Genomic DNA, 25,204 nt, shown 5'->3' with positions numbered 1-25,204 from the left:
ATACTGTCTTGATTATTATAGCTTTGTAATAAGTTTTACAATCAAGAAGTGTGAGTCCTCCAGCTTTGATCTTCCTTTTAAAGATTGTTTTCGCTATTTGGAGTCTCTTGACATGTCATATGGATTTTAGGATGGGTTTTCTATTTCTGAAAAGAAACATATTTGGGGTTTCTATACAGACTGCTTCGAATCTGTAGAACACTTTGGGTAAATTCGATATCCTAACAATATTAATTCTTCCAGTCCATGAACATGGATATTTTCTATCTATTTATGTCTTCTTAAACTTCTTTAAGCAATGTTTTGTAGACTTTACTGTACAAGTTTTCACCTCCTTAGTTAATTCCTAAATATTTTATTCTTTTTGATGGTATTGTAAATGGAATTGTTTTTGTGATTTCCTTTTCAGATTGTTTATTGTTAGTCTATTGAAATGCAACTGATTTTATATGTTGACTTTGCATCCTGCTACCTTGCTGAATTCATTTATTAGTTCTGTTTGTGTGTGTGTGTGTGTGTGTGTGCGTGTGTAATCTTTAGGGCTTTCTACATATAAGATAATAACATCTGTGAACTTAGATAATTTTATTTCTTCCTTTCCAATTTGGATGCCTTTTATTTCTTCTTCTTGCTTAATTGCTCTGGCTAGGACTTTCAGGACTATGTTGAATGGAAGTGGCAAAAACAGGCATCCTTACCTTTTTCCTGATCTTGGAGGAAAAGTGTCAGTCTTTCACCATTAGTATGATGTTCACTGTGAGTTTTCCATATATGGCCTTGATTATTTTGAGGTAGTTCCCTTCTATTCCTGGTTTGTTGATTGGTTTTATAATGAATGGGTGTAGGATTTTGTCAGACACTTTCTCTGGCATCGAGATTATCATATATTTATTCCCCTTTCATTCTATTAATGTGGTGTATTATATTGAGTGATATTTGTATGCTGAACAATCCTTGCATTCCAGGAATAAAACTCACTTGGTCATGGTGTATAATCCTTTTAATATGCTGCTGAATTTAGCTGCTCATATTTTATTGAGGATTTTTTTTCATCAGTGTCCACATTGGATATGGATATTGGTCTCTAGTTTTCTTTTCTTGTAGTGTCTTTGCCTTTTGTATCAGAGTAATGCTGGCCTATGGAATGAATTAGGAAGTGTTCTCTCCTCTTCAATTTTTGGGAAAAATCTGAGAAAAATTGGTGCCATTTTTTTAAGTGTTTGGTAGAATTCACCAGTGAAGCTCAGTTTCATGGCTTTTCTCTGTTGGGAGATTTTGATTACTGATACAATCTCCTAAATCTTACTTAGATTTTATATTTCTTCATAATTTTGTCTAGATAGGTTTTATGTTTCTAAAAATTTGTCATTTCATCCAGGTTTTCCAGTTTGATAGTGTATAGTTTTTTATAGTACTCTCTTATAATCCTTTTTATTTGTGTAGAATTGGTAGTAATGTCCCCACTTTTATTCTGAGTTTAGTAATTTGAGTCTTCTCTTTTTATCTTATTCCTTCTACATGACAGTTTGTCAATTTGTTGATCTTTTCTAAGATGCAGTTTTTGGTTTTGTTGATCATCTCTATTCTTTTTCTCTTCTCTATTTTGTTTATCTCTGCTTGAATCTTTATTATTTCTTTCCTTCTTCTAGCTTTGGGTTTACTTGGTTCTTCTTTTTCAGTTCCTTAAGTTGTAAAGTTAGATTATTGATTTGAGGTCTTTCTTCTTTTTTAATGTAAACATTTATAGCTATTAATAAAAGTTGTGTCCCACAAGTTCTGGTATAATGTGTTTTTGTTTTTATTGTCTCCAAGTATTTTCTAATTTCCCTTGTGATTTCTTTTTCTATCTATTGGCTGCTTAACAATGTGTTGTTTAATTTTTACAGACTTGTGAATTTCCCAGTTTTCTTTTTGTTACGGATTTCTAACTTTATCCCATTGTGGTTGGAGGAGACACTTTGTAGAATATCTATCTTTTTTAGTCTATTGAGACTCAATTTGTGGACTAACATATGGTCTATCCTGGAACCTGTCCCATGTGCACTTGAGATGAATGTGTATGCTTTTGTTGTTGGGTAGGGTGTTTGGTATATGTCTGTGAAATCTAGCTGGTTTATTGTTGTTTAACTCCTCTATTTCCTTGCTTTTCTCTGTCTGCTTGTTCTATCCATTATTGAGAGTGGGGTGGAGTATTGAAGCCAACAACTAGTGTTGTAGAACTGTCTATTTCTCCCTTCATTTCTGTCATCGTCTGCTTCAATTATTTTGATGGTCTACTAGGTGCATGAATGTTTATAATTGTTATATCTTCTTACTGTATTGAACCTTTTATTAGTATATAATGTTCTTGGTTTCTTGTAAATTTTTTTTTACTTAAAGTCTATTTTGTGTGATATTAGTGTAACCACTCCTGCTCTCCTTTGGTTACTATTTGCATGAAATATCTTTTTTCCATCCTTTCACTTTCAAACTATTTGTGTCTTGGATCTTAAGTGAGTCTCTTTTAGATAGCATATAGTTGAATCATGTGTTTTTATCCATTCTGCCAATCTTTGTCTTTTGATTGGAGCAGTCAATCTATTTACACGTAAAGTAATTACTGAGGAGGGACTTAATTCTGTATTGTGCTGTTTGTTTTTTATATGTATTGCAGCATTTTTGTCCTTCATGTCCTGCGTTACTGTCTTCTTTTTGTGTTTTAGTTGATTTTTTTGTAGTGAACATTTAAACTCCTCTCTCACTTTCTTCTGTGTATATTCTATAGCTATTTTCTTTGTGGTTACCATGGAGATTATACATTTAACATCCTAAGGTTATAACACTCTAATTTGAATTAATATCAGGTTAACTTTAACGACATACACAAACTCTGCTCCTTTACAGCTCTGTCCCACTCCCTTTGGTTGTTGATGTAACAAAATTACATCATTACACACTGTGTGCCACAAAACATAAATTAAAAATTCTTCTAAATTTATTCATTTCTTAAATTCTGTAGAAAACAAAATTTGGAGTTATAAACCAAAGTTATAATAATCCTAGCTTTTAGATTAATAATTATTTTTCTTTAACCATATTAATCTTTTAAATCATGTAGAAAACCAAATGTGCCTTTACAAACCAATGTTACAATAATACTAGCATTTTAAAATTACCCATGAATTTGCCTTGACTGAGTTCTTTATTTCTTTATATGGCTTTGAGTTGCTCTCTCATGTCCATTATTTCACCGTTTAGAACCTCCTCAGACGTTTCCTACAAGTCAGGTAAAGTGATAATGAACTCCTTCAGCTTTTGTTTATCTGGAGACATTCTCACTCACTCTTGAGGAATAATTTCACCAGATGTAGGATTCTTGGTTGACAGTTTTGTTTTGTTTAGTTTTGTTTGTAGCACTTTGAATACATCATCCCACGGCCTTCTGGTCTTCAGAGTTTATGGATGTATTAGTTTCCTATTACTGCTGTAACAAATTATTGATACCACAGCTTAGAGCTTCAAAAAGCACAAATTTATTATCTTACAGTCTGGAGGTCCTAAGTCCTAAAAAAATCAAGGCTTCAGTAGGGCTGTGTTCCTTCTGGGAGCTCTAAGGGAGAATGCATTTCCTTGCCTTTTCCAGCCTCTAGAAGCTGCTTGCATTCCTTAGATCACAGCGTCTTCCTCCATCTTTAAAGCCAGCAGTGGCAAACTGAGTACCTACATAACCTCACTCCAACCTTGCTTCCAGCATCACATCTGACTCTTCTCTTCTGCCTCCCTCTTCCACTTATAAGGACCCTTGTGACTTCACGGGGCTCACCCCAATAATCCAGGATAATCTCTCCATTGCAAGGTCATCTGATTCGTAAATTTAGCTCTGTCTGCAACCTTAATTCTCCTTTGCCATGTAACCTAATGTATTCACAGATTCTAAGACATGGACAGCTTTGGAGGTCATTATTCTGCCTACCACACTGGACAAACCATGCCCTTGTTTCAAGAATCCCTTCTTCCTCTCAGGCACTGAGGCCTGGAATTTTATGTCAGAGAGCCATTCCTTTTTGGCAAGGTGTCCCCGTAGGAGATACCAGTGAGCCTTCAAGAACCTTGAATTTTTTAGCTCCTATAATTCTGATTTCCATATTCTAAGTCACTCTGGTGATAGAAAATTTCATCTCACACTAGCGAGTATAGATGAAATCCTATTTTTGTCCAAGATTCGTACTCCTTCAGCCCCCAGGCATGTAAAGCTTATTTTTTTTTTTGTTGATACTCTTTGTTGCAAACTGTCTACAGTCTGTGAGTCTTCAGCTCTTTCAAGCTTGTATTCGAGTCTGGATCACGTAACTGTCAGGAGAGACACAAATTGAACCAGATTGCTCCTACTGAAATCCTAAGAATTTTAACTGCACCTTTAAAAACTATACTGCTTGCAAGTCAGAATGATATTGTGGAAGAAGCATTCATGTTTGAGGCTGAAAGAACTGAATGGAAACCCATCTCTATGACTGATTACTTGTGTGACCTTTGGCCAGTTACTTCAAGTTCTCTCAACTACAGTTTCTTCATTCGTAACATTATTTTTTACAGACATTGTAAAGTTGTTAGGAGGAGAATAGATAGTATAATAAACCACTTTGCATAGCCCATGTTGAACAAATAGTAGCCATTATTACTATTTAATCTCCAAGTATATATATGCACCCAGTAGACTATAGCCAACATCCATGCTAGTCTCTGCGAGGAGTTCAAAGCAGGAGGCAGGTGGTGCCGAATGATAAGAGTTCTCAGTGAAAATAAAGAAGGGAGGAATATGATCTTGACCAGTTTCTTTTTGTGTGTGTGCTTTCGTTTCCTAATCTAAAAAATAATCAACTTAGATTAGATGATCTTTAAACATTGTTCCCGTGCTGACATTCTGTGGTTTTCAGAAGCATCCTGACTATTGGTAATTATGACTAATCCAGGAAATAAATAGGATTTTCACCAAAGGTATGTGTAAAAGAATGCAAAGTTATCATGTCCAGTACTGACCTCAAGACCTTGAAAACAACATAACTGTCATTCAACCACATCATTTTGAATGTCTCCTTTGGACACACAATGTATCTTCAAGCCAAAAGGCACCATGAACTAGAACAAAATGGCAGACATCTGGTTTGAAGAGAAGTTTCACACAAAACACAGAGGTGGCAGTCACTCTGGCCACGAAAATGGACCAAAAGGAAAGCATTTAATACAACTGGCTGAAGTATAGCCCTTGGAATTCCAGCAGTGTGGAGGTGGCCATCCAACACTAATGAAAATCTTCCATTTGCCTCCAGTATTTTCTGCTACATTTTGCTTTTTGTCCTTCTCTTTGGGAAATAACAGGAAGATTTCAGCTTGGGTGCTGTTGGCTTCAAGGCTTTCTTTTAATGTACAGTTGTCAACCAGATCACAGCAAGAACAAATTATATGTCAGCCAATGATTGCATAACAGAACTCATTTCCATTTGAAGAAAGGGATGAAGGTGACAATGTACCCTCTCTCAGGAACATCCTCTCATGCAGAGTGATGGGCTCAAGTACAAAGCTTAGGCAGATCAAGCTCAGAAACAGCCGAAAGAGACAGGCTGTGAATTAGAGGCTGCCCACGGTGACAGCTCTCTGACAGAATAAGAAGGGCAGGAAGGATGGGCCTGGGGAGAGTGGCTGACATTCGTTTGTGTAAGTACTAACGGGAGAGCCAGCAAACTCAAACTTCACGGAAAGAAGAATCTGTGTCTGATACCCACAATTAAAGAGGAGGTTGTCATAAATGTGGGACTGAAATAGTTTGGGAATTCAGAGCTCTTTATTGATAGAGATGCCCATTAAATGCTAGCTGAGAAATATTTGCAGACTATGTATTGAATCAGCCCTTTTGGGTTGTCACTGGGTGTCCCATGGGAAGGTCCTGGTATCAGAAGTGACCTGCCCGATATTTGGAGCGAGATTTTGAAATATAGAGAAACAAAGCAGATTTTACGGTCTTCCTTCTACACATCACCTTCTAATTCTTTTATGGTTAACAGTGATAGGGAGTTGACTGGAAACTCTTTCTGAAGGTGTATCAGCAGAAGAATGAATTAGAGAGACAACCTATATTTCCCTGTCTTTGGGGTTTTGCCTCTTCTATGACCCAAGTTATCACTTTTCATTTGTGTTGAGGTGTTTCCAGCTTAGCCCATTTGGGAGTTTTACTTTTAAAACTAATTGCATCTGCTCTTTTCTGGGTTGGCAATGCCAGTGGATTGTTGTACGAGCAGTAGCTTATAGCTTAATCCAGGTTGGCACAAGTCAACAAAACTGGCCTCTTTGTTTCTAGTCGCTTCTTGCCTGGTTCCATGGGATGCACAGAAGTTTATTTATCCTCTCTTTTTTTAAGGATTCAGAGAAAGATGCAATTGGATAAGAGTGAAAATATGAACGTTTGGAGGGCTTGCTTTGCACAGAGTTGGTCACGAATACATATTTATTCAATGAAAGAAAGTGGGAAAAGGAAAGAAAGAGAGAACAAAGAAAACAAAGAGGAGGGAAGGAAGAGGGAGAGAGGCAGGGCGAGAAGAAGGGAGGACTTAGGGAACTGGGGAACATCGCACCTAAATGTAATGGCTTCCGATCACCATTTAATGGCATTCTGGTACCATCTTAAGGACGCAGGCTTCGATTTAATCAGAACCACATTTTATGCTGGAAAGTCCACTGGACTCAGCTTGACTCAGTTCCGAGTCTTATTTTTATCTAAGGGAGGTTTAACATCAAACCCTCTTTAACTCCTTACCTTCAGCTGTCCAGGAAGCAGACCTCAAGTTCCCTGCATTCCTTCCTTATTCACCTCTTTCTAATCTTGTATCTCTTAATCTCTTAATTATAGGCTGGAGGATGACGGGGGTGGGCGGGGGGGCATTGAGGGGATGGGGGGGCCGGGCCCTTCCTGGTAGGGGTGCTAGTGCTGTGTCACAGGATTCACCCAGCAGCTCTCTGCTCTACCCTGAGCAACCAACAAGACTGTTTGTACGTAGCCCAGGATGCAGGGGACTGCACAGTCTCAAGATGGGAAGAGAGAACCACCTGCTAGGGGACCCTGGTGTCCCTAACTTCCGTCTGGACAGGCGCGTGAAAGACAATCAGACTCATCAGTTTGCTTCCTCAGTGGGAATTATTGAGACATAACATTATTTTTACCAATTTACTGTCTATATAAACTATTCATTAAGAGTGGCATGAACATAAACAGTCAACAATTTGATAATATTTGTGAATAAAAGCTACACACATATAAATCTCAACAGACCCATCTGCATACGTATTTCATCCTTCTGAGATAGTTCATTCCACAGACAGATGAATAACAAGAACTTGAAGAAGCCATATACAGCTCCCACAGAGGATTCTTAAGAGTGAAGATGAGAGACTGTAAAACAAACTGGCTCAATGACTATTTCTTCATTGGGGAGGATAAGCAAGGAGCAGCTGTACTTGAGATCGGTCACCACAAGTTCCCACTCAGACTGAGAAGCAGAAAAGTTGATGGGGGCTGTCTGCAGTGTCCCTGGAGCCACGATGCCCTGAGTGGACAGCTGACATGAGGCATCTTGGGGAAGAGAGATGCTCTGTCCCCCGGGCCACACCAGATGGGTGGTGCTCTTAAGGTCATCAGACTTGGGCAGGAGAAGACAAACCCAGCACTGGGGGTGGGGGGTGATGCCGTGGGGGGACCCGGGCTTGGAAGGCAGACCTTTTCGGATCCACCACCTCCTAGGACTCTGACCTAACCCGAATCTGCAGGTAGTTTGATGAGAACCGGTGAAATAAAGCAAAAAGAACAGTAAACAGGTACAACCTCTTGCATCAATTCAGTCAGAGGAGCCAGCCTTCCAAACATGAGTAGAGACGGAGAGAGAAGCTGGTGATCTGGGGCTCAGCTGGCTACTAGCTGTTGATCCTGGGACAGACCACTCAACTCAAGAAGCCTCAGAAGCCTCCTTTGCAGAGGAGCAGGTGTTGTGATCAACAGCTTCTGGGGAGGGCTGAAGGAGGCGGTGAAAGGAAAGTTCTAGCTCAGTGCGTGGCCTGCAGGAAGCTCTCAAAAATGTAATGAAGGTTCTTACATCCAGGCTTTGACGGGGTCCCTCATATTCTGACTCTAGCGGTTACTTGGTCATTTATGGGAAGCAATCGGGAGGCGGGGGTTACACAAGTGGCAAGTTGCTCCATTCAGGGGGAAAGGTGGTTAGGCTCCACCGGCCCCTCCACTCCTAGAGCTGCGTCATCGGCCCAGATGCCTGTGACCTCCCCGTTTCGGGCTTCTTTTTCTAAATTTGCATGATGGCATTTATATGGCCCTGGAATGAAGCAGCCCCCAGCACCCTGGAATCTTATCTGGGAGAGGAATACGATTTTGCCCCTCTTTTCCTAGGTGCCTCTGGCTTTCCCAGTCTCCCTGGTACAGTCCTGTTTGCCCCAATACACCCCCATCTCCACACCCGGCCACCACCGTGGTGGGAACTCAACGTTCTCTACTCCAGAGATGGTCAGATCTCCAAGCAGATGCTATAACTTGGTCCAACATAGTCATCCCTTTGCACCCCAGGAGAGCAGGGACCCACACCCTGCAGGTTTGGAAAAGAGGGCACCTCTCAGGTCTCTCTCTCTGCAACACTACTTTCTTTTTCTACAGCGCCGTCCTTCCATCCCTCAGTCTGGTGCCTTCCTCCCCACCCTCAGGAAATTCCTCTCTTTCCCGAAGGAGAAGGAGATTCTGAAGTGCCCTCCTCGAGCCTGGAGCCTCTGGTTTGACGCCCACGAGTCCCTTTTCCCCTAGTGTATCGTTTAGTGGGAAAGGGGCAAGGAAGAGGGCTCAACGGAGTGTCCCAGAAGCTGGAGGGAAGGTACCACTTCCTCATCTGCTTCCTGACCAGCAAGACTGGAGGCCACGTTCCTCCCAAATCTAAGGAGGAGCAAACAGAGGCCAGCATTCATCCTTTCTGGGAGAGAGCACAGTCTAGTTTTGCTCTCGGAAAAGAACATTTCTGTCATTGTCATGGATGGGAACTTGCCCCTTGTGAAACCCAGCATTATTAGGCTAAAGAGCACTTGAGTCTTTTCTGCACCTGGCTTCAGTGCTAAGTAAGAAGATGTTAGGTGAAATGGCACGCCATCTACCTGCCAACCTGGCTGGGTGACCCAGCTCATATTAGATTGTATGTTTTTAATTCCAAAATAGTCTTCCTAGTCAATGGGTTTTTAGTTTTTTCCTCTAAGTTGATACTGCCACTGTTACTGACAGTTTGTCACTAACCTACAGTCCATATACAAGACAGTTCTCCAAAAACTAGGTGAGGTCGACAGGAGGAGAGTCAAGATGCTGACCTGGACATCTGAGCCTTCTAGAACGACTCAGACTTCAAGGTTTGCTTCATTTAAAAAAATAATAAATTTATGTATTTATTTATTTATTTTTGGTTGTGTTGGGTCTTCGTTGCTGCACGCGGGCTTTCTCTAGCTGCGGTGAGCGGGGCTACTCTTCCTTGCAGTGCGCGGGCCTCTCGCTGTGGTGGCTTCTCTTGTTGCGGAGCACGGGCTCTAGAGCGCAGGCTCAGTAGTTGTGGCGCACGGGCTTAGTTGATCTGTGGCATGTGGGATCTTCCCGGACCAGGGCTCGAACCCGTGTCCCTGAACTGGCAGGTGGATTCTTGACCACTACGCCACCAGGGAAGTCCAAGGTTTGCTTCATTTTGATCATTATTATTACACTGGTGAGGCTGCCACCGGGCAAAGTTCCAGGTGGATGCAGCTCAGGAAGAAACAGCGAAATGCAGAGTGACTCCTCAACACAGAGGAAGCTGAAAGCAGAAGGGCGCTGGTTAGCCAACTTTGAGAAAGACAGTGAAGCTGCTTTGGGTGCTGATAAGAAAACACAGTATGGAGATTATCTAGAGGGTGAGTGTAGCAAGAAAAGACAGAAAGCTGTAAGACGCTCCAATATTTCTAGGTCAGGGAGATGAGAAGGAGCCTACAAAGGGGTCTGAGAAGTAGGAGCCAGAGAAGTGGGAGGACCAAGAGAAAGCAGTCCCCTTGGCTTAAAGGTGCTAGAAGGGAATGGTTGTTGAGAGGTGAGAAAGACAGGATTTGGCGATGTTGGTCATTGGCAGTCTTGATGGGTGGGTTTCCTTCAATGATGGGTATGGAGGTCTGACTGGAGAAGGTTCAGGAGAGAAGAGGACTTCTAAAGGAAGCTAGCCATCTAAGGGAGCAGAGAAATGTACCAATAACTGGAAGACAGGGGCATATTTTTACTTAAGATGTAGGGTGTTTCAGCAAGTTTGCATGCTAATGGGAATAATCTAGCAGAGAGGAAGCAATGGGAAGGGAAAAGTTAAGGGTTAGGGTTAGGGTTAGGAGCATTGCCCTTGAGGAGGTGAGAGTACATAAATTTAGGGGACAAATGGTCTCTTAAATAAAAGCACACACAGGTGCTTGGAGTTCCCTGGTGGCCTGGTGGTTAGGATCCCAGGCTTTCACTGCCGTGGCCTGGTTTCAATCCCTGGTCGGGCAACTGAGATCCCGCAAGCCACATAGCATGGCCAAAAAAAAAAGAAAGAAAAAGAAAAAAAAACACATACAGTTTGCCCTTCCTGTGCCTCTGTTTCCTTATCTGTGAAATAAAAATGATAATGTATTCGTCACACAGGATTGTGATGAGGGTTAAGTGAGTCAACGGGTGTAAAGCACTTAGAACTGTGCTTGGAAAAGTAAGCACTCAATAAATGTTAGTTCTTTGTCCTCTTACCATTATGATCAATTGTCACAGGAGGAAGAGAGAAGATGGGACCAGAGGATACAGGATGGGACCAGAGGATACAGATGGATTTGGTGATGGGTGGATGAAGACATCTCCTGTGAGCTTCTACTTTCCTAATGAAATAGAGCTCCAGTGAGAGGAGGGGGTCGTGCTGCCGGTGGAGTGTAGTATGATCAGGAGTCATGCTGAGGGCCCACTTGAGCTCTGTGGTGATAATATCAAAGAAAGACCCCTCAGCATGGCTGTGTCTTTTCTCTGTATCTATATTCAGCTGCTCAGACGCAGGTGTGCAGCAGGTGGAGAGTTGGATTTAACTACATTTGGGGTTTTTCCTGGTCAGTGAGATAGGGGAAGAGAATGGTAAGGGGGCTGCGGTAATAATAACAGGTCACAGAATCTAAGTTAAGTAGGAAGGAAGTGAGGATATTAGGGGAAAGGAAGGACAGAGAGGGGAACGGTGGTGGGCTCCTTGATCAGAGGTCCTAGCAAAGAAGTGTTGGAGAACGAAACTAGGGCAGGTAAGCCCCAAAGATGAGAGGCTGTGATCAGAGAATAGGATGGTGGAAAGCAAGAATTTAGAGCTGATGCCGTTTTGGTGATGACAAGATAGAGCGTGACCTTGAGGTGGGAGTCTGGGGTGGGAGGAGGAGGAGGAGATGGAGGATCTGAGAGGGTGAAGATGGGGGGCGGATGGGGGGAGTTACCAATGTGAGTGTTGAATTTGCCAAGAAGCAGACAGGAATCAGTGGGCTAGGTGTAAAATCATTCATGATAAGGGCGCATGGCCACAAGTCGGCTGCACAAAGGAGGAGTAGTGGCCGTGGAATAATCAGATAGCACGTTCTTTGTAGGAGCTGGATTGGTTTTTGTTTTTTTTTTTGTTTTTTTTTTTTTGCGGTACACGGGGCTCTCACTGTTGTGGCCTCTCCCGTTGCAGAGCACAGGCTCTGGACGCGCAGGCTCAGCAGCCATGGCTCACGGGCCCAGCCGCTCCGCGGCATGTGGGATCTTCCCAGACCGGGGCACGAACCCGTGCCCCCTGCTTCGGCAGGCGGACTCTCAACCACTGCGCCACCAGGGAAGCTCTGGATTGTTTTATCGTTTGGTTTGCTTTGCTTTTGTTTTGGAGGACAGAGAAGCAATGCTCTGGAAGTGGCAATGAAGAACCAGGAGGGCTTTTATATTACTCCAGGCCCAAGTACATGGGAGGTGGGAAAAACTAAGAGGCACCACTTAGGAGGGCTACAGGGGAAGCAGTGTCCTCCAAGGGCAGCCATGTATCCATTGGAGCAAGAAGGGAGACTGCTTTCACTGAAGCAGTCACAAATATAGAGGACTTGACTGAGGACACACCTGAGTTCCCCAGGGCCCAGGGCAGACGTCTGGGGGATTGAAGAGGGCAGTGTGAGGTAAGTCTAGGTGTCAGTAGGGGACCTGGGAGGCTTGGACTGAGGCTGACTGAGGCTAACTGAGAGGTAAGGCAGGTGGTTTCTTAGGGCATGATTAGGAACTTTCTTTGCAGCTTGCCATTCACCAAAGCACCCAGCAAAGATGGCCTGCAGATCCACCTAAGCAGCCTGGAGATCAAACATGCACGTATTGGTTGCAATTACCAGGCGACATGGCCAAAGGAAGCACTGACAAACGGAGTCCAAGATAATTATTAGCGATTAGAGAGTTTGCAGTGAAATCCGCATGGGCTGTAGCTGCAGTCAGGTTTCCATGCAGGGAAATGCTGTGACGCCTTGTGACTCCCTGTCCACTTAGTATATTTGTTTTGGGTCATCAGACCCTGGGCACAAAAGTACTGGCTGGAGTCCCTTGCAAGTCCAGGGGTTGGAGTATTTCCCTGATGAAGGGGGTTTTCCATCTTGACTGCAGTTGAGGCCTCCCATATTACTTCATTCAAAAACAAACATTGACAAAATGAACCATCTTGGTTAAGTCTTTGGAATTGAGATCGCACAGTGGTCTTGAGACAGGCAGACATTCTTTCTTTTTTTTTTTTTTGGCATTAAAGTTAGTTTAAATTTATTTAGTTTAGTTAATACAAACATGTCTTTAGAGTCATCAGCATTAAGTATAATACTTTTATTGTACCTAGGTTTACTGGAAGTCAAATAAGAGCCTATCTCTGTTACAAAATTTGTCAGCAAGAAAATGAAATTGTTATGATGAAATTTTTATAAGTAAATTAAATATAAATGAGATGAGATTTTTTTAGGTGAACTCTTTAGGAGTAATTATGTTTCATGGCATGTCTACTTCAAAATAGTTGCCCCAGACTTTTAGTAACTTAAAACTTTAAAGTTTTGCTAAATTAAGTTAGACGATGAAAATTTATTGATGACCTAGATCATTGTGAAACAGGAGGGGACCGGGCAGGGCACAACCTTTAAAAGAATGACATAGCCTGAGGACACGACATAAACGGATTAGAACCAAATAGGTCTAAGACTGCAGATGAGTCAGCTTCCGCTAGACCTTTAGCCTCAGTATACGAGACAGGCAGACCTTTAATTAAAGTTTCTGGCAGTGACTTCCCAGAACAGTAGGGTGGAGTTGTCAGCAGTAAGTTTTGTCAGAATTAGACTATAAAGGAGGGGCTTCCCTGGTGGCGCAGCGGTTGCGCGTCCGCCTGCCGATGCAAGGGAACCGGGTTCGCGCCCCGGTCTGGGAGGATCCCACGTGCCGCGGAGCGGCTGGGCCCGTGAGCCATGGCCGCTGAGCCTGCGCATCCGGAGCCTGTCCTCCGCAACGGGAGAGGCCACAGCAGAGGGAGGCCCGCATACCACAAAAAAAAAAAAAAAAAAAATAGACTATAAAGGAAAGTTACAAGCAGAATCTAGGTGTTGGGGCCAAACCCTCCATTTCCCTAGTCGTCAGTTTCAAAGCAGGTATGACACACATTCCTACGGGGGTTGGAGGGGTTCTAGTTCCCATGAGTCTGCACCAAAAGGCCAGTATGGAAACCAGCAAACCCCAGAATGGGTAGAATAGGCAGGCGGTGGCAGGTGGATGCTGAGAGATGAAGCCCTTTCTAGCGGGAGAAAAGGTGTTTAGCAAATGAACAAAAGTGGGGAGGCTTAGGGTGTGTTTGGAAGAATGGAAGGCGCCTCCTCCTGTAGCCACAAAGTCTGTGAAGGAAGACAGGAGTCTGGATACGATTCAGAGAGCTTGGAGTGCAGGGTGTGGCCTTTCTATTTATCATTATTACAACCTCTGGCTTTCTTCCCGGTGTGGGAGTGATCCAGATAGCGACGGGGAGGGAAAAGCCTTGAGTAAGTTGCATTTCAGCCTGTGAAACTAGTTTTCAAGTCCAGTGAACAGATCTCATAGTAACAGATCCCATAGTAATTTCTTTAGTGGTAATGTGTGCTCAGAGCTGAACTCAATCCCTCCTGGGGCCAGCGAACATGGAGGGAGGGAGTGGATTCTTGACCTCTTCTCATAGAGCCAGGAGAAGGTGGAAACCTTGATACCTACTCAGGAAGGATTAGCTGGGGAGTGAAAGGTTGGGGGCAGGAATGTGGGAGAAGGGAGAGGATTAAAAAGGTGTGACTAGGGATTTTCAAGCTATTTTGAGCAGCAAAATTCCCTTCCCCCAGTGAAGCATGCACAGAAGCCCAGTACAGGATTGATGAAGGCAGCTGCCCCGGGTGAAGTAACAGGGTTCTGCTTCCTCCCCGCCCCCTGCCCCCGCGACCCCCTGTGGTCACCGGCAGCAGCCGCGGAGGGTCTCGGTCAGCCCTTAGCGCAGCTGACAACCCACTGGTTTTCAGCTGTTTTTCCTCTTAGCAAAAGGAGCAACATTTTCAGAATCTTGAGCTTCAGTATTCTGTGATTTATTCAGCCTTAAAAAGGATGGAAATTCTGATACTTGCTACAGCATGGATGAAGCTTGAAGCCCTTACTCTACGTGAAATACGCCGGTCACAAAAGGACAAATACTGTATGATTCTCGCGTAGGAGCCAACTTCATAGAGACAGGAAGTAGAGGGTGGCTGCCAGGGGCTGGGGAGAGGGACTGGGAGGTTGTTTCATAGGGACGATCTCAGTTTGGGGAGATGACAAGGTTCTGCGGATGGATGGTGCTGATGATGGGCGCCCACGATGTGAATGTACTGAATACCGCGGAACTCTACACTGAGCTGAGGATGGGAAATTGTATGTTATTTGTGTTTTACCCCAATGAAACAAAACCCGTGATGGGAGTCGGCGAAGAGTATAAGGGAGTGACGGCTCCAATGTCACTTGAGAGCTCCCCTCCAGTGACATTTTCAGAACTGAAACAGGTGACCCCAGGGCCCGCCTCCTCTCAAGCTTCCCAACCGCCCGGCCGCAGGGGCGCGAGGGTCCTCCGCGCTGTCAGCGGACCCGCACCCGGGCAGCAGGGGCGAGCGCCACCTAGAGGTGATGCACCCCGTGCAGCCCACGCCTGGGGCCAGGCTCAGAGCGACACAAACATGGCCCCATCGCCCCGCTTCCTGCTCTCTCTCTCTCTCTTTTTTTTTTTTTAATCGGTTGCCTCAGGCTGGGGGAGGGGAAAAATGGGCAATGACTACTTTTAATGGGTAAGGGGTTTTTCAGAAGGTGATGAAATTGTTCTGCAAATAGATAGTGGTGACGGTTGTACAACATCGTGAATATGCTTTAAAAAACCACCAAATTGTACACGTTAAGATTGTTTAAATGATGAATTTTATATTAAGGAAATTATTTTTTTGAGGTGAAATTCACATAAAATTCACCGTTTTAAAGTGTACAATTCAGCGGCATTCAAAACATTTACAAAAAAATAGAATAAAAAATAATAATTAGGGCTTCCCTGGTGGCGCATTGAGGTGAAATTCACATAAAATTCACCGTTTTAAAGTGTACAATTCAGCGGCATTCAAAACATTTACAAAAAAATAGAATAAAAAATAATAATTAGGGCTCCCTGGTGGCGCAGTGGTTGAGAGCCCGCCTGCCGATTCAGGGAACGCGGGTTCGTGCCCCGGTATGGGAAGATTCCACATGCCGCGGAGCGGCTGGGCCCGTGAGCCATGGCCGCTGTGCCTGCGCGTCCGGAGCCTGTGCTCCGCAACGGGAGAGGCCACAACAGTGAGAGGCCCGCGTACCACAGATAAATAAATAAATAAATAAATAAAACATTTACAAGGAATGTGAGGGAAGACTACACTCACATGTAACATGTGGAAAGAATGTCAGCCTTCCCCCACTTCCTTCTCTTGCTTCTGTTATTGCTTTTCTCAAATTCTGTGCTGGATTTGGAGAAGGTTCCCTGGGATTAAATCAACATCTGTTTCTAGCTGTCATTCGACTGGTAAGCCCCCAACACCCAGGAGTGGCTTGTAGAACCCCGTGTCTAGAACCCCGACTGTCCTAGAACCGTTTTAAAGTCTCCCCATGATAAGTCAGCAGTGCCTCCTGAGTGATCAGGACACGGAGCTGGAGACTGAGGCTGGGGGGGCTTCCTGGGCAGAAGGGGACAAGCCCTGCCTGCTGACAACTCATGTCCCTAAATTACAGACCTGCTACATGCAACCGGACGTGGCACACCATACAAGTCATTCTCTAGAAGTATTAAAAAATACAAAACCTTTTCATTAATGTAATTTTTTATTGAAGTATAGTTGATTTACAATGTTTCAGGTGTACAGAAAAGTGATTCAGTTATACATATATATATATTCTTTTCTTAGACCCTTTTCCATTGTAGTTATTACAAGGTATTGAATACAGTTCCCTGTGCCATACAGTAGGTCCTTGTTGTTTATCTATTTTATATATAGTCGTGTGTATCTGTTACTCCCAAACTCCTAATTTACCCCTCCTCTCCTCCCCCCTTTGGTAATCATAAGTTTGTTTTCTACATCTGTGAATCTTTCTCTAGTTTGTAAATATGTTCAATTGTATCATATTTTAGATTCCACATATGTGATATCATATGATATTTGTCTATCTCTGTCTGATTTACTTACTATGATCATCTCTAGGTCCATCCATGTTGCTGTAAATGGCATAAATAGTGCTGCTATGAACACTGGGGTGCATGTATCTTTTCGAATTAGAGCTTTCATCTTTTCCAGATATATGCCCAGGAGTGGGATTGCTAGATCATACGGTAACTCTAGTCCTAGTTTTTTTTTTTTTTTTTGCGGTGCACGGGCCTCTCACTGTTGTGGCCTCTCCCGTTGCGGAGCACAGGCTCCGGATGCGCAGGCTCAGCGGCCATGGCTCACGGGCCCAGCCGCTCCGCTGCATGTGGGATCTTCCCGGACCAGGGCACGAACCCTCATCCCCTGCATTGGCAGGCGGACTCTCAACCACTGCGCCACCAGGGAAGCCCTATTCCTAGTTTTTCAAGTAATAATACAAAACGTTTTTTAGACTAGTTGGGGTATATCCTATTTGAACAATCAAAATTTTTAAATATTTTAAGGGAAGCATTTTATTACTTTTAAGTTTACTGACTACTAGCAAATCGCTGCCACAGATTCTGTGCAGCAATTAGGACTCTCTGCTGCACGTGCTAGAAAACCATGAGCCCTCTTGGCTTAAGGAAAAGAAAAGATGCTGTGTTTTCTCATGTAACTTGGAAGCCGAATGGTAAGGCGGGCTGGAGTTGCCTCTTGAGACGGGTGCTCAGCTGATGCTCCCAGGACCCGATGCTTTGTAATTTCTAAGCTCTTACAGAAAAAGGAAACGTGCAGGGACCATGCACATGTTGGGAAATAAAATTTATGTGCGCTATTTACTCAGCAACAATGAAAAATGTACACAATGAGGCATCAGTGTAAAACAACGCAATACAATGTAAAATGATAATCATTTAGTATCAACAAAGGAAACAAAAACAAGTACCCTCTGGAAGAGACGGCTAACACCACAGTCAGTTCCGGAGCTCTCTACCCTGCTCTCATGATTCCTCCTCCTGAACTAAGGGCCACCGGACCCCACGTGTTGCCCACTGACTGGTCCCTGGGACTTATCTCCAAGTCTCCATCTTGGTTTGGCTCCAAGACACTCAAAGGCAGGGGAGGTAGGAAGTGACAGGGAGGGCAATACGACAGAAATATGGTGTCTTAGCCTGGGTTCGTCAGAAAACACCTCCTGAGGCCAAAGCTGATAGGTCACTGTTTCATTAGGCATTATAATCCCAGGGGAGCAGGAAAGAGAGGCAGGGAAGGATGGAGAGCCACACCAGGATGCACGGCCCATCAGCCTCCACTGAGTGCTTGTCACATGGGACCATGTTCCCTGGGGCTGTAAATATAAACACGTTTCAGGGCAGCCGCTCCAGAAGAGAAGAACTATCCTTTGGCTCTGGTCCTATGGGACATAACTTTCCCCACAGGTGTTAACCCTCCCACACTTTGGGCTGAGCAGGTGTGGGCACCTGGTGGGTCATGGAGCATCTCATGCAGCAGCACTGACCGGGAAGGGGACGCAGGGCACGGGCGCGGGTGAGGCACAGGGGACTGTACCACGTGGAGTTGGTCAGAGCATGTGCAGTGCTGTGTCTCCTGGTGACTGGTCAGAACAGTGGCCGGAGGCCCCAGAGGAGGGTGAGGTCAAAACGTTGGATGTAAGAGCTGTGCAACTCACAGAGCTCTCTACAGAGAATTTGCTAGAGAAGTGACTAATGTGGGGTAAAAAAGGCACAGAACTACCATGAGGGTCAGAGGGGGGAGAGGGCAGGGGGGTTGAGCCCTGGGGATGGAGAGGGAAGGTTTTAAGAAGAGGAGACAGAAGCAGCCCGGCATAACTTGTGGGCCAGACACTCCATCTGTCAAGGGGCTAGAACCAGACCCCAAAGCAGGGATAGCATTTTGGCAAGTTGATCTCTTTATTAAACGAAACATCCTTGTAATTTTGTTGTCAGTATTCATTTGTTTTGTGAAAACCTTTCCTCATAAAATAGAAGCCACAGTAAAACTCAGCTCAGCCCAGATGGAATTATTAGGAATTCCAAACCAGTGAAATCTGAATCACATGCACACACAGAGCTGGGTCACGGGGACGCGGGGGCCCCAGGGGACGCAGAACTCATGGTGGTGACCAAGTCAGGTGGAGCTGGAGGAGAAGAGAGTCTCCAGGGAGGAGCGTGCTGTGCTGAGCTGAGATGGGGGAGGACAGGGGTTGTTAGGAGGAAGCTGGGGGACACCCAGCCTGTGGAGGAAAAGGACCCGAAAGAGGCGATGCTACAGACCCTCTTCTGGCAGGGAGAGCTGGTAATTTTCTCTTAGAGATGACTTCAGGAAATATTCTAGCAGAGTGATCTAAACGGGAAACCAGATGAATACCAGGCCAAACAACTTTCTTTTGTGTCGCTGCCGTCCTCTCCAGGCCCCTACAGCCCTTCTTTCTCCATCTCAGAGAGAGGCTGGGGTGAGGCTCTCAGAGACAGGCAGACTACAGCGACTGCCAACTTGGGAGTTTCTCAAAGGAACCCCAAGCTGAAACCCACAGCTAGGTCTGTTCCAGGAACACAGAGGTAAGGAGGCCCACCCGTATCCCTTGTGTACAGTCGCCAGTGAGGTCGCGGGGCCCCCGGGGAACCAGCATTTCTCGGCAGAGAGTGACGGGGCGCGAGGCTGTGAGGAAGGTGGGGCTTATTTGGTGGTCCCTGGACCACCTCTGCTGAGCCTCTTCCTAGAGTGACTGACCTTCCAGTTGACTTGGAACTTTCCTGGTTTTAGTACTGAAAGTTTCACATCTCAGGAAACCCCTCAGATCTGGGGAAACGGGGATAGTTGGTCACCCTACCTCCTCCTCCTTTATTCCAGAAGTGCCCAGAGACTTGCCCTTCCCCCAGCAGCTCAAGGAGTCCCTCCAACTAATTAAAGGTGTGGTTCACAGACTCCAATACCAACAAGGCCAGGGAGATAATACAAATGGGAGATGTACATCATTTATCATTAGTTATATTATTTATCATGGGTAGAAACGTCCAATTTGTTTCACAAAAGCTCCTTAAGTTGTGTTCTTTCAGCATTGTCTGTTTGCATATTAAACATGTATGATGACACACAGGGTCGCCCTTGGGCTCCACGTTGGGTAGACAACCGAGAACAGTGGAATTGAAGCGCGCCCCTGTGGGAAGGGGTGCCTGTAGGTTACTGCACGTGGGAATGGCAGTTCTGCGGCACCAGGCTTCCCAATTCTTCAAGAGAAGCTGGAATTTGCAAATGTTATGTGAAATCTGTTTTGAAATAGGGAGGCACAATTGAATATTTTTGAAAACAGTGTGGCCCAACTTTGTTGGGGAAAAGCAAAACACGTCCACGGGTCACATCTAGCCCATAGGCGATCCGTTTTCCCACTATGGATTAAACTCCCTGAGCAGTTACTGCAATTTTCCTCCCTCCCCAATCCCTGAATTGTGACATTAGCACCTTGACGTTTTAGTCGTCTGCAGACATCTGCTAGTTTTCAGAAATGGTCACTGCAATGGCCCCGGAAGGCAAAGCCTCAGCCCTCACTCTACGGTGGGCTCTCCCATCGAGCTGTCCTTCCCCAGGGACAGCCAAGGATGCACCCACAGCCCCAGGGCACACCTGCTCTTTCGACCCTCCATTCATTCCTTCCAGAGCCATCAAAGGAACAAAAGGATGAGAAATGAATGATCCGTCTTATCTCATGGGGGCGTTCCCATCACCAATCATTTCCCCCTCCCTAGTATCTGTAGAGATGCTGCAGAGCTGAGGCCAGCTCCTCGGTGAGAGCACCCACCTCCAGCTGAACAGGGAGGGTCATGCCTCCAGGGTAAGCAGCTCAACAGTCTGGAGAGAAATTATTTGAGGATGCAGCTAGGAATGTGGCATGGAGGAGACAATCTCCTCTGGATATTCTAGCTTAAGGTAGAAGGGAGCAAAAAGAAGACTTTGCACTTAAATGAAGTCAAGAGAGTTTCTTGTGGAAATGATCTCTGGTTGGGGTAGAAGGAACCATGTCCACTAGCAAAAGGGTACTTATCATCACCATCATCATCCCAGTATGGGATTGCTCGGCTCATGGGCCAACGTGATAGGCTAAACATCCGTGGCTGCTTTGTAAAAGTAATCATTAAAAGCTCATTTCAAAGATCACATCGTAACAGGAAATTAGCTTATTATGCTGTGTTAACTAGGATCTGCGTCTTATAACGGGGAGCCAGAAGTTACGTCATGATATTTAATGAGTTAGTCAAATCAGATCTAAAAAGGATCAACTTCCCATGGTTGTTAACCCATGCCCAGATCTGCACATTGTCTTTGTTCATAAGAGGCTAAAACCTTCTGCCAAAATCCTCTTACTAGTCTAGGAAAAATGCCCCTGTGTGTGGTCAGCTGTCACTGAAGCCAGCCCTCCCTTTACGTATGTGGGGAAATGAGACCCAGAGACTTTTTCCCCCCAGTGCCCAGGTCCAGCAGGCGTGTCCAGCAGCCCAGGTATTTTCTTGTAGGGTCAAAGGCCACTCAGTCCTGCAGAATGCCATTCCAGGCACGGTGCCCAAACTCCCAAGATTAGATTGGATGACTACCTGGCCACTTTGTCAGGCTTCCCCTTAAATTTAGGCTTCCTTCTTCAATCCCCTTTGAACACATCAGCCTCTTTCTGTTACTACTTCAAATGCATTCCTGACAGACAGGATCTTCTCTTGGTATTTTTAAATATGTAACATAATTCCCTCACTTGCAAATAGCCTAATGTATCTTTTGGACTAATGATAGGTGATAGCCTGAGTGGGTCAAATATTTTAAGATTTATTTGAATTCAATGGATATTTCTGCATGGATAGGTTTGCATTTTATGCCACAATGACTGGAAAATTGAGTGAATGATAAATTGAACATCAGATGAATAACAATAAACCAGGTCAAGCAACCTCAATTCTGTGTTACTGTCACGTTCACGAAATGCAGCTTGAGAGAGAGCCAGGAAGTCATGGGGTCTGCTTCAGTCTGGAATAGGTCCCAAAGCTGAATCTCGTTTTCTCTCTCATCTTGTGTGCATGTATGTACACAACACACACACACACACACACACACCACACACACACACACACACACACACACACACACACACACACACACTACTATTCCCTTTATCAGGTGCTGAGTAAATACAGATACATTGAATGGATCTTCGAGAGTTATCAAGCAGATATGTATCTGATGAATAAATCACACAGTAACTACACTTCATTAAAAAACCCAAGAGACATTCTTTAACATGCCAGGTATTTACAGAGCACTGTGCTATGTGTTACGGTGAATTCAAAAACAAAAACAAACAAAAAGCATCGTTCTTGACCTTAAGGAGTTGGCGGCTGTATCAGCCAGGGTTTAACCAGAGGCAGAACCAGTAGGATGGATAGATAGATAGGTAGACAGATAGATGAAGGATATTGGTCAGACAGATGGATGGACAGACAGATAGATAGAGGGATCCATGGATCTACTATAAGGAATTGGCTCATGCAATTGTTGGGGCTAGTTAAGCAGATCCAAAGTCTGTGAAGGCAGGTCATCAGGACGGCAGGATCAGGAGCGGCTGGGACCCGTCGTGTACAGGCTGAAACCGTCGTCCAAAGGGAGGGATCTCTCCAGCTGATTACGTAAGGCCTACCTAGGATAATTTCCCTAACTTAACAGTCAGGTGATTAAAGACTTCAGTTTCATCTGAAGTCTTCATCCCTTCACAGCCCTAGATGTGTGTTTGATAGAACATCTGGGAGAAGGGGTGTGTGCGCTACAGAAAGCCTGCAGCTCCCTTCCCCCCAGGAGAGAGTCTCTTTCAGCCCAGTTTCTCACGTACTTGAAAGGAAATTCTGGGGCGTGTAATTTAGCCTGGTCAAGCAGACACGCCACAAAACCAGCATAAGAGCATAGTCTAAGAAAACAGAAAACAAAATATGAAAACCCAAAACCAGACAGGAAATAGCTAAAGGCCACAGGCCTACCAAAATGAATGGCGTCTAAAGTGGATGCACACACACAATGACGTGTCTGTTTGTGATCTAGTTTCCTTTGGTCCTTAAAGGAACAGGGATCCCTCGGTCTGGCTGACGTGAGGGATGGAAGTGCCACAGTGTTGGCCACACTCAGAAAGCAACAGGCTCACTGAACTCCAGCTCGACCATCTGGGATCCTTGCCGACGGGGAGCAGACGGTTGTCATTTTGTACAATAACAGCCATAAACTATATAGTGAAACATATCGAATATGTCCACAACAGCTCCACTGGGCACGGTGAGATCTAACAAGCATGAATTTTTCTCAGCAAACTGCATCTCTTCCTGGTTGGAGCACGTCTGTCTTCAGTTTTGTGCCAGGCCAGGGATGGAGTGTTATTCTTCTGCTAATCAGCCCCTACTGTTGATACCAAGGGTTGTTGAAACTTGTCTGTTGCTGGATGCCCGGCCCTTGGACACACCCACTCCTGCAGCGGGATTGAAGGTAAATGGTACCACTGCATTCCTCGTGATTAAATCCTCTATCAGGTCATAGATTTCAAACAAAACACTCAAAACCGGGAGGGGCGGGGAGAAACCACAGCTCTCCCAGCTCAGGATAATTATTTCTTAGCACACATTGGAGTATCCTTGGTGAGAAAGCATGGCGGCATTATTGGCTTGCCCGCTTGCAAGTTTTTGGAGCTCACCCTAACCTAATTAAGTGTCTGTTTACCCTTAGGCCTGGCATGCTCTCTGGGTGAAGCAACAGCTGGAACACTGCAAGCAGCCACATGAAGGGCAAAATATTTGTTGGTTGCTGCTGTTTTCAGCCTTGCCAGAGTAAACAATGATGGGCTTAGCCCTATCAGCTCATTAAGAAAAATGTATCTTGAAACATGCTGGCCTACATGTGTCATTGCACATGGTCTGAGACAGTGCTGTGGGCTTGCTGAAAAATACAGGTTGGGGGAAGGTGCTGGAGCTGATCTGTTCCACCTGAATCAGAGGAGCCAGGCGGGGATTACACATTTGGTCCTATTTAAGCAAATGTACAAAGCAGTGTCGTCAGCCTTATACTGTATACAGGCACCACCTCTAGGAATTCATTGACCTGTGGATTTTTGCTGCACCCTCAGAGATTCTGAATCCAGTTTTGGGGGACACAGGACTCTGCATTCTTTTTTAAGTTTTTTTTTTTTTTTTTGATGTGGACCATTTTTAAAGTCATTATTTAATTTGTTACAATATTGCTTCTGTTTTATGTTTTTGTTGTTTTGGCCACAAGGCATGTGGGATCTTAGCTACCAGACCAGGGATTGAACCTGCACCCCTGCATTGGAAGGTGAAGTCTTAACCACTGGACTGCCAGGGAAGTCCTGGAATCTGCATTTACAAGCATTTTATCATTTGATTCAGATGAAGATGGTTTGAGAAGTACTAGTTTAAAGAATAGAGAGTCAAGAATGTTAGAATTGAATATAATCCTGGAAGACTGTTTCTAATTTTAAAGATAATTTTAGGGCTTCCCTGGTGGTGCAGTGGTTCAGAGTCCGCCTGCCAGTGCAGGGGACATGGGTTCGTGCCCTGGTACGGGAGGATCCCGCGTGCCGCGGAGCAGCTGGGCCCGTGAGCCGTGGCCGCTGGGCCTGCGTGTCCAGAGCCTGTGCTCCGCAACGGGAGAGGCCACAGCGGTGAGAGGCCCGCGTACTGCAAAAAAAAAAAAAAAAAAAAAAAAAAAGATAATTTTAACATTTAGCAGCAAAGGGACAGGACCCATGAAAGCAAGCTATACAATCTTATCGAAAGACCCAAAACAAAAACCAAAAGAAACTGGGAGGTTTACCTTGTGTGTGATGAGAGACTTTATAATCATCAAAGAGAGAAAAAGAGAGAGAAGCAGGGCTTTCCTGGTGGCGCAGTGGTTGAGGGTCCGCCTGCCGATGCAGGGGACGCGGGTTCATGCCCCAGTCTGGGAGCGTCCCACGTGCTGCGGAGCGGCTGGGCCTGTGAGCCAAGGCTGCTGGGCCTGCACGTCCAGAGCCTGTGCTCCACAGCGGGAGAGGCCACAGCAGTGAGAGGCCCGCATACCACAAAAAAAAAAAAAAAAAGAGAGAGAGAGAGAAGCAGAGACAGAGAGAGAGATTTACATACATAGAGTCATGAAAGGATGCACTCCAAAGTGGTATCTTCAGATAAGACTGAAGGGGAAACAGACGAGATTAGTAACCTTCTTCTTGGTTAGCTTTAGATTCCAGGCATCATACATGAAGAGACTTTTGTCAAATTTTAATGAGGGTTGTCTTTTCGTCTTGTTTATGGTTTCCTTTGCTGGGCAAAAGCTTTTAAGTTTCATTAGGTCCCATTTGTTTATTTTTATTTCCATTTCTCTAGGAGGTGAGGATATTGCTGTGATTTATGTCATAGAATATTCTGCCTATGTTTTCCTC

At 44.8% G+C, this 25,204-nt stretch overlaps 1 protein-coding gene across 4 annotated transcripts in view; it reads right to left on the bottom strand.

Moving 5' to 3' along the window:
* Window positions 1-25,204, bottom strand: part of MAP10 (microtubule associated protein 10) — a 106,522-nt gene that overhangs the window by 15,482 nt on the left and 65,836 nt on the right. The window contains exons 1-2 of one of the 4 annotated variants that reach the window (XR_003677434.2): window positions 24,601-25,182; window positions 21,870-23,242 (exon numbers count right to left, since the gene is read on the bottom strand). The exons of 2 other annotated variants lie outside the window; for them this stretch is intronic. The gene's annotated coding sequence lies outside the window, so the exon portion shown is untranslated. Of the gene's footprint in view, window positions 1-21,869; window positions 23,243-24,600; window positions 25,183-25,204 lie in introns of those variants that run through there. One more of the 4 variants, XM_028481053.1, reaches the window with a different exon arrangement.

The sequence above is a fragment of the Physeter macrocephalus genome, chromosome 20 (genome assembly GCF_002837175.3).
Source record: "Physeter macrocephalus isolate SW-GA chromosome 20, ASM283717v5, whole genome shotgun sequence".
Lineage (NCBI taxonomy): Eukaryota > Metazoa > Chordata > Mammalia > Artiodactyla > Physeteridae > Physeter > Physeter macrocephalus.
This window is presented reverse-complemented; position numbering and strand designations above follow the sequence as displayed.